The 18042-nt window shown below is 35.3% G+C and overlaps 1 protein-coding gene across 2 annotated transcripts in view; it reads left to right on the forward strand.

Annotated features, from left to right (window-relative positions):
* The window catches only part of LOC128017177 (neuroligin-2), a 173673-nt gene that overhangs the window by 54731 nt on the left and 100900 nt on the right, over positions 1 to 18042 (forward strand). The gene's annotated exons all lie outside the window — the stretch shown is intronic.

Genomic DNA, 18042 nt, shown 5'->3' on the forward strand with positions numbered 1-18042 from the left:
TCAGTTCTGAATATGTGTATATAGTATGGCTGGTGGATCTGCAGTCTGCAGGAGAGCCAAAGGGTTCATCTGTGTCCATCGTGAGCATTTTAGAAACCTCAAGCTCCCCGAACAAATTTAAATCTGACATTGGACAGCACATCGTATCATCAGTTTAATGTTCTACCATGTAGACTCATGATTGAATGGGGAACATGATTCCATGTCATTATGTTTAAATACTCGGACTCTTTAATGGCGCACACTTATTACTGATTTGGGAACTGTGTGAGGTCATTATTCAAGACATTAGTGAAAGCTTGTCTTTAACACATCAGTGACTGAGCAGGGACTGGTCATACTGTTTTGAACTCCATTCATTTAACAAGTTGCTATCAAATAGCAGGGAGATCTACTGCACATGGTGTTGATGAAGTGGAACACACATTTATCTAAAAAGAAAAAGCAGCTTTTGGCATTTTTGGAAGATCTGTATTTCGATATCTTCTGAAACCCTGGAGCTTGCTAGGCTTTTTTTTTTCTTTTTTTTTTTTTTGCTCAGGAGAAATGTCTGAGCAGCAGCAAAAGTCTTCATTTGTTCTCATCGATTTCTATGAAAAGTAATTCATAGAAAAAGAGACATTAAAGAGTTTTTCTTTCCTATAGGAATGACATGAGAGAACTCATCCAAAAACATGAACGTGATTTACACAGTTTAAAAAGAGCTGGTTTTTGATAAGTTTTAAACCAGGCTGGTCTGTGCTGGTCTATCATATTCTGTGGTAAAGCTGGTTGGCCAGCTATTTCTGATGGATACTCTCCCCCTTTGGCCACGTTTATCACCTGTTTTACTTTATTTTCTGTTAATAAAAGCCTATCTATCCTATCTAGATAGATAGATAGATAGATAGATAGATAGATAGATATAATGAATAGCTTTTCAGAAAACGAATTTGAGAACATAAATGGAGGAAAAATTTTCTATTAAAAATGTCAATTACTCTTTTTGTCAGATTTTGCTAAATTCTGAGGATATTTATAGCGAGTGTAGCAATGTCAGAAACCCACACAAAGAGACAAACGGTTTAATTCTAGAACAATTAGTGTATGTCCTTATTACTGATCTGTGACAAAGATATCACACACAAATACAGCACAATTTATAACAATTAGACTCTGCTCTTATTACTGATCCGTGACCAAGGTGACACACGCAGAGGCATCAGCTGATTTCTCCGGTTCATTTCAGTATTGCTATAAAGGCAGAGGTCGTTACAAAGTGTAATTCGACATGATGATGTTTTGGTCAGCAGCAGAAAGAACATTACCAAGAACAGAATGTGTTTATTCGGATTTTGTAGTTTTACTCAAAACTCTGTGCTTGCTTTGTATGTGCATATGTTTTTGTGTGTGTGTGTGTGTGTGTGTGTGTATGCATGTGAGAGAGTGAGATGACAGTGCCATGCTTCTCTCTGCATACATTTCCATAATCAAAGCTAATATGACTTCAAACATTGTGTGTTTTAAGTTTATATGGATGTGTGTGTGTGTGTGTGCAAAGGGGTGGGGTGTGAGACTGCGTGGGCACCTGAATATTAATCAGATGATAAATTGAAAGCGTGTGTACAGAGTATACGTGTTTTGGTGAAGATGCAGGATATGAGATATGAGAGAGCGTGTGTGTTTGTATGTCAGCCCATCCTGTGTTGGTTAATAGACCGTTTACTGTGAGCGTTTGATCCCAGCAGAAACTGAAGGGCCACAGCAGCAGCCAGGTCACAAGAATTATGAGACACCGTCGCATCATGCGACAGTAAATCCTCCTCACTCCACACTGCGTGAGTTTAGTATCACAGGCCCTTTTAAGTGAAAATTACCTTACTGATATTAAAATCTAATCCAGATGACACCCTACACAGGACAAACACTCAGAGAATCTTAATGGCTGTACAGAAACTGTTCCACACTATTCAGACAGGAACATTGGAGTTACAGTTATTAACACATGACGTACTGCTTTGGACGTAATTGGAATCTCTAGGGGGTTTTACATTGTGCTTAAAAACAGATTATTATCATTTTAACCCCAGGTAAAGGCAGGGTTATGAAACCCTGGTCCAGATCTGGATTAGCATTGCTTTTGCACGTGTTTTGGACATTCATGTTGTTTCAGGGTTTGAGGGGGAAAATGTCAAATGGTGATGGAAAACATGTAAATTCAAGTGAAAAAGATTTTATTTTTACCTTTTTACCTTTAGCTGTAGCCATGGTGTGGACTTTGCCATTCTTTAATATTGAGACTCATTTTTGAACTATATGTTTAAGGTTATTTTTACATATATTGTCCTTGAACAGGCCTTCACAGCCTTTTCAATGGCACGCGCTGCATAATGGTCTTAGATCACATTATTTTTTGCCAACTCTTTTATGTAGTCTTTGTCTACTTAGACTACTTTGTCTACTGAAAGTTTTTCTCAGAAAGATGTTTAGTCAGCTAAACAATCAGTATGTTGTTAAAGAACAGTACAATTCATTGAATGCGCTGAACTAACATCTCTCATAGCCTTGTTATCATTCCAGTCAAAAATTAAATATGGCACTACCCTGACTAAGGTCTGTGAAGATGTGTAATGCTAGATTATTTAAACATTTGTCCAATTAATGACACTGACACCATAAATATATATATATATATATATATATATATATATATATATATATATATATATATATATATATATATATATAAGGTTTTAGAAAGAAACGTACAGTATGAAATGTCAGTTTATGAATTAAATGGTAAGCCCTGGTAAATTCTGGATGTGTGCATCATGAAACTAATTGAAAAAGTTAATTAATGTGATAGATTAATAACATTATGTATATAAATACGGGAAGGAATTCATTTGAATGCTTAAAAGTTGGCCAAAAGGCCTTTGTCCATAAGGTTTATGAAGGAGCAAAACGCAAAATGTTGCTTTAGTTATTGTATGTAGGTCAAAATAGGAGAAACATTATGAAAAATAAATTTATTGCAATCACAGACATTCCTATACAATTGGTGTAAGATTCCTCAGGGGACCCCTGAAGAATAACAGTAGGTCATTTGCTGTGTAATTTGTAAGTAAATCACATTCTTAAAATTACAATTTGCATCTGTAAAACACAAATTAACCTGACTTAATCAGGGAAAATTAGTAGCATCTGAAAAAGACTTAAAAAGTTTTTTACTTAGAAGGAAAAGCTTGTTAGTATTTCTGTGATAGAATTAAAATAAATAAAAATAAATATTTGTGACTTAAATGTTATTCTTTCATACTGTACAGTAGTTCAGGAGACATAATAGAGGTTTCTGATATTTGTCATTTAAAGGCTTGAAGTACTTTAATGTAAAAATACTTAGTTGGCGTATTTGTTAAAAAGCACTCAGTATTTTTACAATTCCCACTGGTGAAATTAAACATTTGTTGATATACAGAAAGAGTGTAGTGCAATAAACGTAATCTTGGGACAATTAGCTGACAACTGACAAACATATATAATATCAGACTTTTGATTGCAGAATTTAGAGTCTTGTGAAATCTGAATTTAGTGAGTGATGTTGATTAAATTCAAAAGTCTGCATTTGGTCTCCATTTAATCTCATTACTATAATCTGGGAGAAATAGTGACATTTAAAGGAATGTTTTGTTTAGACTGCATGAGATCCAGCTACAAAAATCTTCTGAAGTTCACACAGCGACATTCACTGCAATCAAGGTTAATATTTTATCACTTCTTGCCTTCCCTGAAAATCAAACCCATGACCCTGATGTTGCTAATGCCATGCTATACTGATTGAGCTACAGTAAGGCTTGAATCCTTGAATACTGAAACATATGAGTCCTGTTGTATATGGTTTTGCATGCCGCAGTGATCTGTCTGGCAGTAGATAATGATATATCTAATGCTTGGCCCAAATAATTCATTATTTTCCTGTCTTACATTAATTATCACACAGTTACATGTGTTAAATATTATCAAGAGGAAATTTTATTTAATATATTACGAGACTCAGAAGGCTGACCTCTGTTATAGTTATTAGATAACTAACACAGTGCTTCCCATAATGCGGTAGGGGCTGTGTTGTGTGTTCGTGTGCATGTGTGTTGATTACCTTGTGATTGTGTTGCTTCTCAGCTCTCAGTCAATAGCACAAACTAAGACTCCCTGGTGTCCGAAAGACTGACAGAATATCTAAAAACATGTCAAAAAGATGAGCAACACCACGAGCCATCGCTCCCCCTCCTTTTTTCTCACATTCACATTCAGACACGCGCTGGCATGAATATCATTCAGTGTCAGATTAAGTGAAGAAATTACGTGACGTCTAGATGATGGCGTCCCTAGTGCCACACATAGACACACACACTATGCTTGTTTACTTCCAGGCTTCTGGCAGGCATGTTCAGGGGCAAAGGTCATGGCCATGTGGGCAGTTGCTAAGGTGGTTAGCAACCACTGCCATGGCATTGAGACTGATTTTTCCAAGACTAGACTGGCGTAATTAATATTGGCTTGAACCCTTGATGATGATGCAGTCCAACCCTGTCTGGCCCAAGGCAGCCTAGCGGCCCTTGTAATGTGAAGCACAGACTCTGCTATTAGCAAACTGGCTACACTCACTCTTTCTGTTTAGTTTATTTATGGAATCCTTTTGTTTTAATTAGGGCTGTCAATCGATTAACGATTTCAATTCAGCATATCATTAACCAGCATACCATTAACATGAAATGCCGATTAATCAAATGAATTGTAATCACATACATAAATATTTGATGAGAACAGCTTGAATGAAGCAAATTCACACTCAGGGGTTTTTGAAGTCGATATATTGTTTGTTTTATTTCTGTATTTTTGAACATAAGCCTGTCCTTTAGTCCATAACAATCCTGGAAAGCGATTGTAGATGATGGCTAGTCATGTTTTTATATATATATATACTATGTTCAAAAGTTTGGGGTCAGTACATTTTTTAAAGAACTGTATACTTTTATTCATCAAGGATGCATTCAGTTGATTAAAAGTAACAGTAAATGCATTTATAGTGTATAATATATAAAATATTTATATTTCAAATAAATGCTGTTCTTTTTAGCTTTCTGTTTATCAGAGAATCTTGAAAAAGAATCCTGTCATGGTTTCTAGAAAAATATTAAGAAGCACAACTGGTATCAACTTTGATAATAATAAATGTTATTTGATTACCAAGTCAGCATATTAGAATGATTTCTGGAGGATCATGTGACACTGAAGACTGGAGTAATGGCTGCTGAAAATTCAGCTTTGCTATTACAGGAATATTAATAAAATAGTTAATAATTAAGGTTTATGTATAATTGATCATACTACTGTAAATTTATGAGTTTAATTGACATTTAGTTTTACTGCATCCCGAATCTTTTTTAATGCACTGCAGGATTTGAGTCAGTTAAGAGGGGTCGTTGTTTTGAGAGCGCGCACCCTGTGATCATTCCGTTAGTAGATGTATGTAACTAGGACAAGTGCTGGTGGGGTGGCTGCTTGAGTCTCTCTGGCTCTGTCTGTAGCAGAAGCTGTGATGGAGCGATAGAGGGATAGACGTGATGAAGACATTGATGGACTGATGAAGAGCATTGTTCTTTTGTCAAGAGCATTGAGCGTTTAAAGCTCAGTCAGACACCTGCTCATGTCACCTGTGCGCTGTGATTTCTCACGGCACATGAAAATGTTTAGGTTTGTGCATTCAGGCATGGTTCCATGGAAGAGTTCACATGCAAGATGTTGATATTTATGATACTGGCTGTATTTATGCAGGTGTGTGTGTGTGTGTGTGTATAATTTACAGGCACATATGTGGAAATATTATCTGATGGTTGGGATTGGGGTTTATTTCTACCTGCTGGAAGTATAGTGCTGAACAGAATAATAGGTTGATTTATCTGAAATCCTTTTTTAGAGCAAGTCACTTCACTCAACAACCATCTTGGCAACTATTTAATTGTTACGCATGGATGGTTTCTTCCTAATGGGAAAACTACCAAAACCACCAAAACAAATGCAAATCCAGTCCAGTTAATGCTAAATGTGCTCTAGCGCAAACAGACCGATGCCTGAATTCTAAATTGACTTTTCAAATTTAAAGGCTGGACTTCATTTCGTACAGATCCCACACTGAGTGATTCATTTTTCTGCTAGTGGCCCATTTTCTCTAACATATACTGTCTCTTTTCTCTGAACACACTGACTGGACTTCATTACTTTAGAATAGATTTCTGCATTTTGTGGAAAATCAACTAATTGTAAATTATGTTTCTTCTTCCATCTTTTACCTCTCCTCCTCCTCCTCCTCCTCCCTCTCCTTCTTCTCCCTCCCTCCTTCTCTTTCTTGTTCTTCTTAGTTGAAACAGACTTGGAATATATATATTTTTTCTTAGTATATATTTATTTTCCCAGGCCCAGACATCCCATTTGCATTTGAAAGCTCATAGTAGTCATACAAAATTGGCTGATTACCTTTAAATCTGATCACTTAAACAAAGAGACATAAATTATTAATTTTCTATACATTACATATATATTTATATTAGTGCTGTCAAAATTAGCGCGTTAACGCATTCGATTAATTTGAAATATTTAACGCGTTAAAAAAAAATAACGCAATTAACGCGGTTGCAGTTTTTTTATTTCCAGTTGTGGTCTATGTGTGTTCAACGTGCAAAGAAATATGGATAAGACCAAGGAAGGACTTTTAGACAGAAAGTTTCAGTTTAAAATTCTGCCGGATTACTCTTCAGTCTGCCACAAGAGCTCATGAACTCAAATGTCATTGTTTAAAAAAAAAAAAAAAAACAATGACTGTAACAGTGCGTAAATCAGACCTTTCTGTAACGCTAACGTTAATAAGCTTAAACGAAAATAACGAAATAATTGTGTAGCGGAGTATTTTTTGTACACAGTGCCGCGAACTGTCAATCACTCCTGTACGCGTGCATCACTGTCCTCCTCGCAGCTGCAGCAACTTGCGCTCTCTCTCTTCATCAAGCTTTAAAACAAAAAGGGGACAAAAAGATCATATTGTCTTTGTGCATAGGCTATAGATTAATTAGATAAATGAATATCTAAATTTGTGCCTTGCCGTCTACGGTATTTTTTTAGAACTTAGAAAAAAGATGCTGCAGCCACTGAGCAGCCAGCGGGGGCTGCAGGACGACTCAACCTCCGCAGACAGTTTTTAATGTTTATCAGACAATAAATACTCAAGATTTTGCTTTAGTATAACTCACAACGAGTTTCACACACCTTCTCCGGCCATGTTGAGTTGTTGACACTTAACAGTGGGAAAAGCGACACATGCGCTATTCACTTGTATAACTTAAGGGTGAATGCACTGTAAAAAATAATTCAGTGGCTTAGTAAATTTCACAAAAATAAAGAGCTATATTAACTTAATAAAATCTTTTGAAATCATTTAAGTGATTTTTTGAGTGGGTAAGATTAAAAAGAATAATTAAAAATCCAACAAATAATTTCTCTAAAATTTACATATATTATTTAAGTTTATGTAATGAAAATAAATAAGTATTTAACTAACTAATTATATTTTTAATATACCTTCAATATTTCTGGTGAATTCTAATAGAAATATTTGATAATTATTTACTTGTACTGATCTGTTTTAGAAACTAAAATTATTAAGTATTTCCAACCAATTTTCCTAAATAAAGTTCCAGCTTAATAAATGACAGTTTAAATAAATTGAGTAAATTTCGCGGCTAAAGTGATCACGTGTGCAGCTCCGCAGGAAAAAAAAAATCTGCTTTCCTCAGCAGCGACGTCGACTAGCCATACACCTCACAGCTCCTGGTAAGTAACGTTAGTCAGCTAATCCTACTTACGTTTGTAACACTTTAGTAAAAAGTTAATAATTATTAAGCATTTTCTAACAATTGTCTTTGTATTTTACGTCATATTCAACAAGTTTCGTAGCTTAATCGAAGTCACCTGAAGGACGGCTTTCCTCAGCAACGGCAAGACCCGCACTCCTCTCATATTGTGGTACGTTATGTAATTTAGCCAGCTAATACTAATTATGTTTGTGATGTTTAATTCAGAAGTTAATTATTAAGGATTTCCTAACAATTGTGTTTGTATTTTGCGTTATCTTAAGAAGTTTAACAAGTTTCGCGGCTCAAACAAGAGGCACCTGTCACTGAAGGACTCCTTTTCTCAGCAACGACGTGAACAGCATTACTCGAATTTCCTGTAAGTAACGTAGTCCTTTTATAACTATGTATATTTGCAATAATGTTTTCAAAAGTTGATTAAACATTGACCGTGTGTACGTGTACATAACAGTGTAGTTTTCGAAGTTAGTTAGTGGGGCAGCCATATGTATGTTAGTTTTTTTTTTTTTTTTTTTTTTTTGGAGTGGGTTAACGTTCGTACTATTTGGATCACCATTTATTTCAACCGCCATTTGAAAGTCTAACGATAAGTGTACCGCGGTCCAGCAACTATAACTATACATGCCCAATGGAAAACGATTTTGTACAGGTTCCCCTTTGGGGTCAGTGGCTTGTCAAAAGGGAACACATCATTTATGAACTTTCAAATGACAACATTCTGTCTTGTAAAAAGCTGTCACGTTGTTGTAAAACATCATAATTACTACACGAACTCAAGTATGAGCTCTTAAATCACCACTACAAATACGCCATGCAAAAGTATTTAAAATGGTGTGGACATAACATAGACTGGTGCGTTTTAATCAGCTCCCACTATAGGGAGTCAGCCAGTTTAAGGCCTGCTCCGTTGTAAAATCATTCTAGTGCACTGAAACCTAGATCACATACAATATCGGTCAAAAGTTTGAAAACCGTCAGCTTTTTAATGTAACAAATCCAGACCTGGTGGGTATTGAAGGACAGCGGAGGCTGGGGGAGGCGTACGTTGTTTTAATTGAGTGAACTTCCTAAATTTCTTAAGAGTGTGTTTAAATATATTCATTTTGATTTGAAATTATTTGTAATATTTTTGTTCCCTGAAACAGATCAGTTTAATTTTCCATCCTTAAATTGATAGAAATTTCACAAATATATTATGTGTATTATAAATAAACAATTTGTTAGTCTAATACTAAATTGTTTTAGTGGAAAAAATAAAATATAACTGTACATTTTAGATAAAATAAACTGTTGTATTTTTAGTCCGTTAATATGTTTACATTTATGCATTTGGCAGACACTTTTATCCAAAGTAACTTACATTGCATTTCAAGGTACACATTTACAATTTAATCAATTTTTGCTAGCGCCGACGCTCTACTGTTTGAGCTACAGGAAAGCCATCTTTTGTATAATCAAGTAAACTATATTCAGAGATTTTATTAAGTTAATAAAGTTAAATATTACTGTAATATTTACTAAGCCACAGAATTATTTAGAGGGTTAAGGGTTGAGTGTGAGGGTTAATGCAATGCATATTTTTTTCAAGTAGTGCAATTAAACAAGCTTTTTTGTTTCAAAACCATTAGTCATTTTACTTAAATATTAAACATGTTTATAAAGAAATTGGTTGAAATAATGCAGACCTCAATAAAAGCCTATAGCATTGATTTACAGCATAGAAGCTCGCAGTTGGTCTCTTTTCGTTTTTCTTCTAGGTTTATTGTTAAAAATAAATGTCCCTATGTAGAAAATTAACCTGTCCTCTTGTTAAGAAGAATGCTGTTAATTTTTGCAACTCCTCCCCCTAGTAAATTTTGTTTGAGATTTTACCTATCATATGGTCCAACAGAATGTTTGCTTCTTCAGGTGCTACTTGTTTTGTGTATTTGTCACTTTCTTGTAACATTCAGGTTTGAATGTTAGCTCTAACCAGTTATCTTTAAAATTTGCCTGTAGGGTTCAGCTGATCTACCCGTCTTCGTACAAGCAGAGTTGGCAGAGGAGGTCATAAAAATCTACATCCTTCGAAACAATAATGGGGCAGTCAGCGATGTAATCTTGGGAATCTCAGCAGAGCCTGCTGCCATCTTTCAGGAGTCACATTGGATTTGAGATATCCCAAGACCCACAAATACAGGTCCTTCTCCAAAAATTAGCATATTGTGATAAAGTTCATTATTTTCCATAATGTAATGATAAAAATTAAACTTTCATATATTTTAGATTCATTGCACACCAACTGAAATATTTCAGGTCTTTTATTGTTTTAATACTGATGATTTTGGCATACAGCTCATGAAAACCATAAATTCCTATCTCAAAAAATTAGCTTATTTCATCTGACCAATAAAAGAAAAGTGTTTTTAATACAAAAAAGTCAACCTTCAAATAATTATGTTCAGTTATGCACTCAATACTTGGTGGGGAATCCTTTTGCAGAAATGACTGCTTCAATGCGGCGTGGCATGGAGGCAATCAGCCTGTGGCACTGCTGAGGTGTTATGGAGGCCCAGGATGCTTCAATAGCAGCCTTAAGCTCATCCAGAGTGTTGGGTCTTGCGTCTCTCAACGTTCTCTTCACAATATCCCTAAGATTCTCTATGGGGTTCAGGTCAGGAGAGTTGGTAGGCCAATTGAGCACAGTAATACCATGGTCAGTAAACCATTTACCAGTGGTTTTGGCACTGTGAGCAGGTGCCAGGTCGTGCTGAAAAACGAAATCTTCATCTCCATAAAGCTTTTCAGCAGATGGAAGCATGAAGTGCTCCAAAATCTCCTGATAACTAGCTGCATTGACCCTGCCCTTGATAAAACACAGTGGACCAACACCAGCAGCTGACATGGCACCCCAGACCATCACTTGACACTGGACTTCAGGCATTTTGGCATTTCCTTCTCCCCAGTCTTCCTCCAGACTCTGGCACCTTGATTTCCAAATGACATGCAAAATTAGCTTTCATCCGAAAAAAGTACTTTGGACCACTGAGCAACAGTCCAGTGCTGCTTCTCTGTAGCCCATTTCCTGCACACGCCTGTGCACGGTGGCTCTGGATGTTTCTACTCCAGACTCAGTCCACTGCTTCAGCAGGTCCCCCAAGGTCTGGAATCGGTCCTTCTCCACAATCTTCCTCAGGATCCGGTCACCTCTTCTCATTGTGCATCGTTTTTTGCCACACTTTTTCCTTCCCACAGACTTCCCACTGAGGTGCCTTGATACAGCACTCTGGGAACAGCCTATTCGTTCAGAAATGTATTTCTGTGTCTTACCCTCTCGCTTGAGGGTGTCAATGATGGCCTTCTGGACAGCAGTCAGGTCGGCAGTCTTACCCATGATTGCGGTTTTGAGTAATGAACCAGGCTGGGAGTTTTTAAAAGCCTCAGGAATTTTTTGCAGGTGTTTAGAGTTAATTAGTTGATTCAGATGATTAGGTTAATAGCTCGTTTAGAGAACCTTTTCATGATATGCTAATTTTTTGAGATAGGAATTTTGGGTTTTCATGAGCTGTATGCCAAAATCATCAGTATTAAAACGATAAAAGACCTGAAATATTTGGTTGGTGTGTTAGTTGGTGTGCAATGAATCTAGAATATATGAAAGTTAAATTTTTATCATTACATTACGGAAAATAATGAACTTCATCACAATATGCTAATATTTTGAGAAGGACCCTGTACTCACTTGAGTTGTTCCAAAAACTGTTTCTTGAGCTGGATCCTCCAAAACTCTGTTAATGTTCAGAGGTTAAAAAATTATCTTCTTGCATAGTAGTGGTTCATGGTCATCCCACAGAATGGGTATTCCTGATGGAAGTGTTTCTGTTATCTGATTAATTCTGTTGAAGACATAGTTCACCCCAAAAGATGATGTTGTCATAATTTACTCTCCCTCAATTTGTCCTAAACCTGTACGAGTTTCTTTCTTCTGTTGAACACAAAATATATTTTAAGTGAAGTGACGTGACATTCAGCCAAGTATTAAAGAGTGTTGGTTAACGCAGTTAAAGGTTGCCATTGACTTTGCATAGTATACTTTTTTTTTTTTTTTTTTTTTTTTTTCCTATCATGGAAGTCAGTGGCAACTTTCAACTATCTGTTAACCAACATTCATTAAAATATATTTTGTGTTCAACAGAAGAAAGAAATTCGTACAGATTTGGGACAACCCGGGGGGGCGAGTACATTATGACAACATCATCTTTTTGGGTGAACTATCCCTTTAATATTGATGTAAATGTTGCTTTTATATTTTTTTATGGTTTAATGTTGAGTGTGACTGCAAATGGCTGGTATGCACCAGGAACAAAGATGTCATTTCTCTTACGGCTGTCGTATTTTACATGTAATCTACTTGAATACTAAGATGGATGAAATGTTTCATAAGGTTTAATCATTTCCTTTATGGCTACTTTACAGTTTTTAATTTTTGCAATCTACTGGAATATTAAAATGGATACAATGTTTCAAAGGTTGATTTTAGACTTTGTCTTATGTTTAATTGACAAATAAATTTTCAATAAAAAATGTGTTTCTTTCTTTATTTGGTTTTATTATATTAATTATAAAGGGTAAATGGTGTAAAAAAAAAAAAGTGAATGCAGCATTTTGATAATTTATAGTCCAATATTAAGTTAAATTCACTTTTACATGTAGTAAACGTAGCACATTTTTTTGGTAAAATTTCATCCAATATTTCAATTATATCTACTCAATATTTTTTGTTTATTTTACATAGAATTACAGTTGTGGTGTTTTATAATTTTGATTATATCCAATTAATTTTATTTCTCATATGAAGTAATTCAGTTACTCAGATTTACTTAATTTTTTTACTTACAATTACTCAATTTAAACAGTATATTTCATTGATTTCACAGCTTTAAAATTTACTCAATTTTTTTGAGTGTAAAAATGTTTCACCAAAAAAATTGAGTAAATAATAGTTAAACTTTTTACAGTGTGGGCAATGTAGTTTCTGCTCTGAGTGGGATGAATTAGGAAGCTTGCATTGTGAAGGGCGCTCTGAAAATCGGCAGTGCAGGTAAAAGATTAAAACCTCTATTAAAACAGATGTCCAAATGAGCGTACCGGTACGCTATAAGCACGTTCTGGGCGCACGGAGAGGTGGCGGTACGCTCAAGAGCTATATTTGGAAGTGGCAGTACTGAGTACGGGTGCATACCGGCCCATTTAAAGCACTGGCAATGACTATACTTTGGATTTTTTTTGCAGTCCACTTAGAATTCAACATGGAAATCATTTTTGTTTTTTATTGGCATTGATTGTTTTGAAATTCAAATGGTACTTACATGCCTGTGTTTTTATTTCTGTAATAAATATGGCTTTCAAGCCAACAGTTAATTTGGAGGATATTGATGGTTTATTGCAGGAATGTTGTTTACATGAGAAAATCTGTGTTACAAGTTAAATAAAAATTCCAATAAACAATCATATTTTGAATTTAAATAGTTTCTTTGTCTTGAGTTTACATTAATTATTTATATTTTACATTTACATATCCAAAAAGTTTCAGTCTTTTAATTGCGATTAATCGCGATTAATCGCGATTAATCGCGATTAATTTTTAAAAATTGTGCGATTAATTAGTTAATTTTTTTTAATCGATTGACAGCACTAATTTATATATTTATATATTAAATAAATATAAGTTGTTAAGTGTTTGTGAATATGAATGAGTACTTTATATAGTACATGGGACTGTACAAACATTCACAGAGTAGTTTGCTTATCTAGCATTCTTGTGAAAGCTGTTTGCTAAGGAAAACCTTGACATGGAGACCAATGCTGGACTCAATTTTGAAGGTATTTAGACTGAGATTTTTCTGATGCTTTTTAAATGGAGTACCCCAAACACTGTTTCTGCCTCATTCCTCTCATGCGAAGTGCTCAGAGCAGAATACGGTGATCATCATTTGGCGTCATAAATAGGATCTCTTAATGTGCTGTTGGTGCCACTGTTGTGCTTTGCCTTTGCCACAGCCACACATGTGCGTGAACACACACAACTCCAGTCTTTATGTTCATGTCCTGCCTCAGCTTTAGGTCCGTCCAGTAATCGTTATTGGCCATGGTAATTAATTTGTGTAGTGGCAGCTGTTATTGTGTGGAAACAGAGGCTGAATCAGCGGGAGCGTATTGATCTGATAGAGGGATGAATTGAAAAGGTGTAGAGGGAAAATCGAGAGCCCAGCAGTATTAGAAAGGATAGTTGGAGGAACCCGGCAAATAAGCTCTGTTCCAAAACACAGCGAGCTGCCTATGGAGGCCTAGTCAAGCTTCCAACATGAAGACTAAATTATGCTGCTCCTAAAACACCTCATTTTTGCCAAATTATAAAGCAACACTGCATTTATGCTTCACTGAGAATGCAATTGCAATTCCTGTGAAAACAATTAATCCAACATGGGGTATTATCTGAGATGTACATTCAGTTTAAATAGTGGTGAGGGATATTCTAATTGATGTGATAAACAGGTATAAATTTGACAATTAGTTTATATTTTAAATTATCATACCTGTTGCAGTTATTCTTGTGAGACACTGCAGGGTTGCATCGACATGCAAGTTTATCCTGTTTTTACCTTGGGAATTGGGATTTTAAATAACTTTTGTAGCTTTAATAAAGATCATTGTACATTTAATTCACATGAAGACATGAGCATTGTTCTTTTTTACATATTACAGTTTCTTTAATATTTCTTAATTCTGTTAGATATACCCGATAAACTATGCACCATTTTTTCTGTTGTATTTATTTGTCCTATTTTTTATTACAGACTATATACAAGTTTAATAAACTTGAGAACCTTTGCTTAAATTAGTTAGGCTAGTATTATGTACAATCTATAATTGTAAAATATCAGTGTCATCTAACAACCGTATTTCCAGCAAAAATACCTCTTCTTCTTTTTTTTTTTTCTTTTTTTTGTGAACAGTTCCTGTCTATATGAGATTCCATATATGAGCATGCATTAATAATTTAATATTCATGCAGTTGAAGACTGATCCCTTTGTAGGTGGTGAGATGACTGGATTTAAAAAAAAAAAAACTTTAGAGTAAATGAGAGAATTTGCCATGCCTCTAAGCATGGGCATGATGCTTGATGCTAGCAATGTCGAGGTCATGGGTTCGAGCATGAACAGATAAGATGTGCAATGCAAGTCCCTTTGGATAAAAGTCTGCCTAATGCCTTGTATCTGCATGTAAATGTAAGGACATACAATTTTAAATGTACTTGCTACTAAATATTTCAAACTAAATGAAGATTTTTGTACACTACCAATTAGGTTTGTGTTTAATATTTTTTTATGTTTTAGAAAGAAGTCTCTTGCTTTCATCAAAGCTGCTTTACTTAATAAAAAATAAAAAAATACAGTCAAAACAGTAATATTCCAAACTGTTTTTCATTTTCAATATTTAAAAATGCTGTTTATTTCTGTAATGGCAAAGCTGAATTTTCAGCAGCCATTAGGCTGTGTCCACCAGAGTGTATTTCCCAAGGCTAGCATATTTTTTTCAGTTGGGAGAAATGGGAGTATTAAAAACAGCAACAGCATGACGAGGTGGTGAACACCTACTTCACACTGAGTGCTGCATGCTTGGTGTTTTTTTGTGGTTGCTGAGAGTTTAAAAATGTTCAACTTTGGGTAAGACACAGCGCTCATCAGTGACACTTTTTACCCAGATTTCCAATCAAAGGGGTAAAGAGGCAGGACAAAGATCACCAACCATCACGTTCTGCTTTTTGCAATGACGTGATGACAACAACAATGGAGAAGAAGCATCCTAAATGCTGATGGTATCAGAGTATCTATGTGTATATTGGATTACATCTTCAATCTACAACAGTATTAATATAAACAATAATGCTTGGAGGTACATTTTCTGCACTATGGGTCTAAATGCTGTGCTTCCAAAGCACTTTCAATCGCCCACAACTGAGCATTTTAAAAAGTGCATGCCATTTTCAGCTGGCTAAAAATGCTTTGGTGGGCACGTTGTCTCTCCAGGCTTCAGTTACGCAATCCTTCAGAAATCATACTATAATTCTGAATTGGTGCTCAAGAAATATAATTTTTATTATTCTTATTTTCAACATTAAAATAAAAGTATTATTATTATTATTTATTTATTTATTTATTTGTTAAATTTTAATGCAGTGTACTGTATCTTCTAATTGGCTGATTTTTGCATGCCCAAAATTTTACTTTAAGAGTAGACAGACAAATTACTTGTCAACATCAGTCGCAGCAGCAGCAGCAGCAGCAGCACTGCTTGATACATGAGCAACCTCATTTGCATCAATTTCTATTCACTTTTCATACCCTCTGATAGGTAGAAAGGGAGAGAACCAGATAAAGAAAAGAAAAAGATGGTATCAGCCACCAAATTGAAATTGAGAAAAGCATCGCAAAACAGCATTACCATATTTTATGCCGCAGTTTTGCATATATGTTCACTTAAAAATGCACAGACACCGATTCACTCACACAGTTATACACAAACTTGGTCATTCATCATTGATAAAGGACTCGGGCTGTGAGCTACCCTGAGGCCTAAACAGTGGCTTACTCACACAGAGAAGTAGAGAAAAAAATCTCCCTTTCGCTCGTGGTCTATGTCTCTCTGACACGCAAAAAACCATTTATCATTGATTTTATATAAGAGTGATTGGAATGAGATTCTCTTTTGGCTATTCTTGATGTCTCTTCTAGTCTTCTTTCTGTTAGTTTTCCTTTTCTCCATTCTTTTCTCTGTTCTTGTTTGGAGTTTCTCTGAACAGGAGAATACATTCTAATTGGCTAGAGGGTGTTGGTTAGCACATGAGTTGAATATGCAATGGTTACAGCCTCACTTGGTTTTGAATATTAATGAAGGAGAAATTGTGGTCACTGCTTTGCATGCCATTTTTAGGAACCACTCTGGTAGTTTTTGTTATTCAGTAAAATGACTACAAATGTATTGCCAGTTTAACACAGGCACACCCGCACTTCATCAGGCAGTGATTAAGCATATGTGAGTGGTGTGTGAGTAATGGTTCTATCTAATTAGCACAGTGCTGACTGTCGCTGACCCTTCACAGAGTGGCCGTGTCCCAGCACACATTAAACCCCTGTAAATATTTGCTTGTAACTCTTACTCCTCTGTTGTTTCCAATTTTGTGCTCTGGTGGGCTGCGACCACTCATTTATTCCAATGTGTTTGTGTGTGTGTGTCCTATGTCCGGACAAAGGTTCAACTCCTCTTCTATCTTTCTTTAAACTTTTGTAAACTTTTGTAAACAAGGAAGACATTTTTATTTTCTATAACACATTGTAAGACGCAGTCAACAAATGCACTAAGCAGCGCTGTCATCAGGAATCAGTCTAAACAGATAAAAGGAAAGTATGACAAAGATATTGCTTCCTTAGCGGACATTCAAACTTTATTTGTATTTTTTTTTTTAAAGCAAAAATCTATTTATTGTGAATATGAGATTGAACTGAAGAATGAATGCTGTATCAGATGCAGGCAATAATCACACGGCTCAGTCCATCTCTCTCATAATACTCTACTTTACATAATACAATGAGCTTTTAATGCAATAGAATAATTTTTTAATGAAGTAACTCAACATTCTTTAGTTTTTAATTAGTAGTGGAGGCTTGGGCTCAGCTGTTAAACTGTCAAACTGAGATTTGAATCAATGGAGGAAGGAAGTAGTTCTGCACAAAAGAGGGTTTTTAAAGACACTCGATTGTTGTTTCTTACACACTTGTGCTGTTGAACTGTTCACACTCATAGCCATGAGATACGCCTGCATATCGGCACGGCTGTGATTCGGCCTCGTGCCACAGGTAATTACAGTGTGCCAATATAAAGTTTTATATATATATATATATATATATTAGGGCTGCACGATAAATCAAAATGAAATTGAAATCTCCATTAGGCAGAAGCTGCCTAATTTTTTGCTTGGCATAAAAAGTAGGGCTAATATTTATTTATAAGTAATTATATGTATTCTTAAATAATGAAAAGTGTTTCAGTTTACATTAATTATTTATTTATTTATGTCTAAAACATATGCCTCTCTTG

This window comes from Carassius gibelio, chromosome A7 (assembly GCF_023724105.1).
Source record: "Carassius gibelio isolate Cgi1373 ecotype wild population from Czech Republic chromosome A7, carGib1.2-hapl.c, whole genome shotgun sequence".
Taxonomy (NCBI): domain Eukaryota; kingdom Metazoa; phylum Chordata; class Actinopteri; order Cypriniformes; family Cyprinidae; genus Carassius; species Carassius gibelio.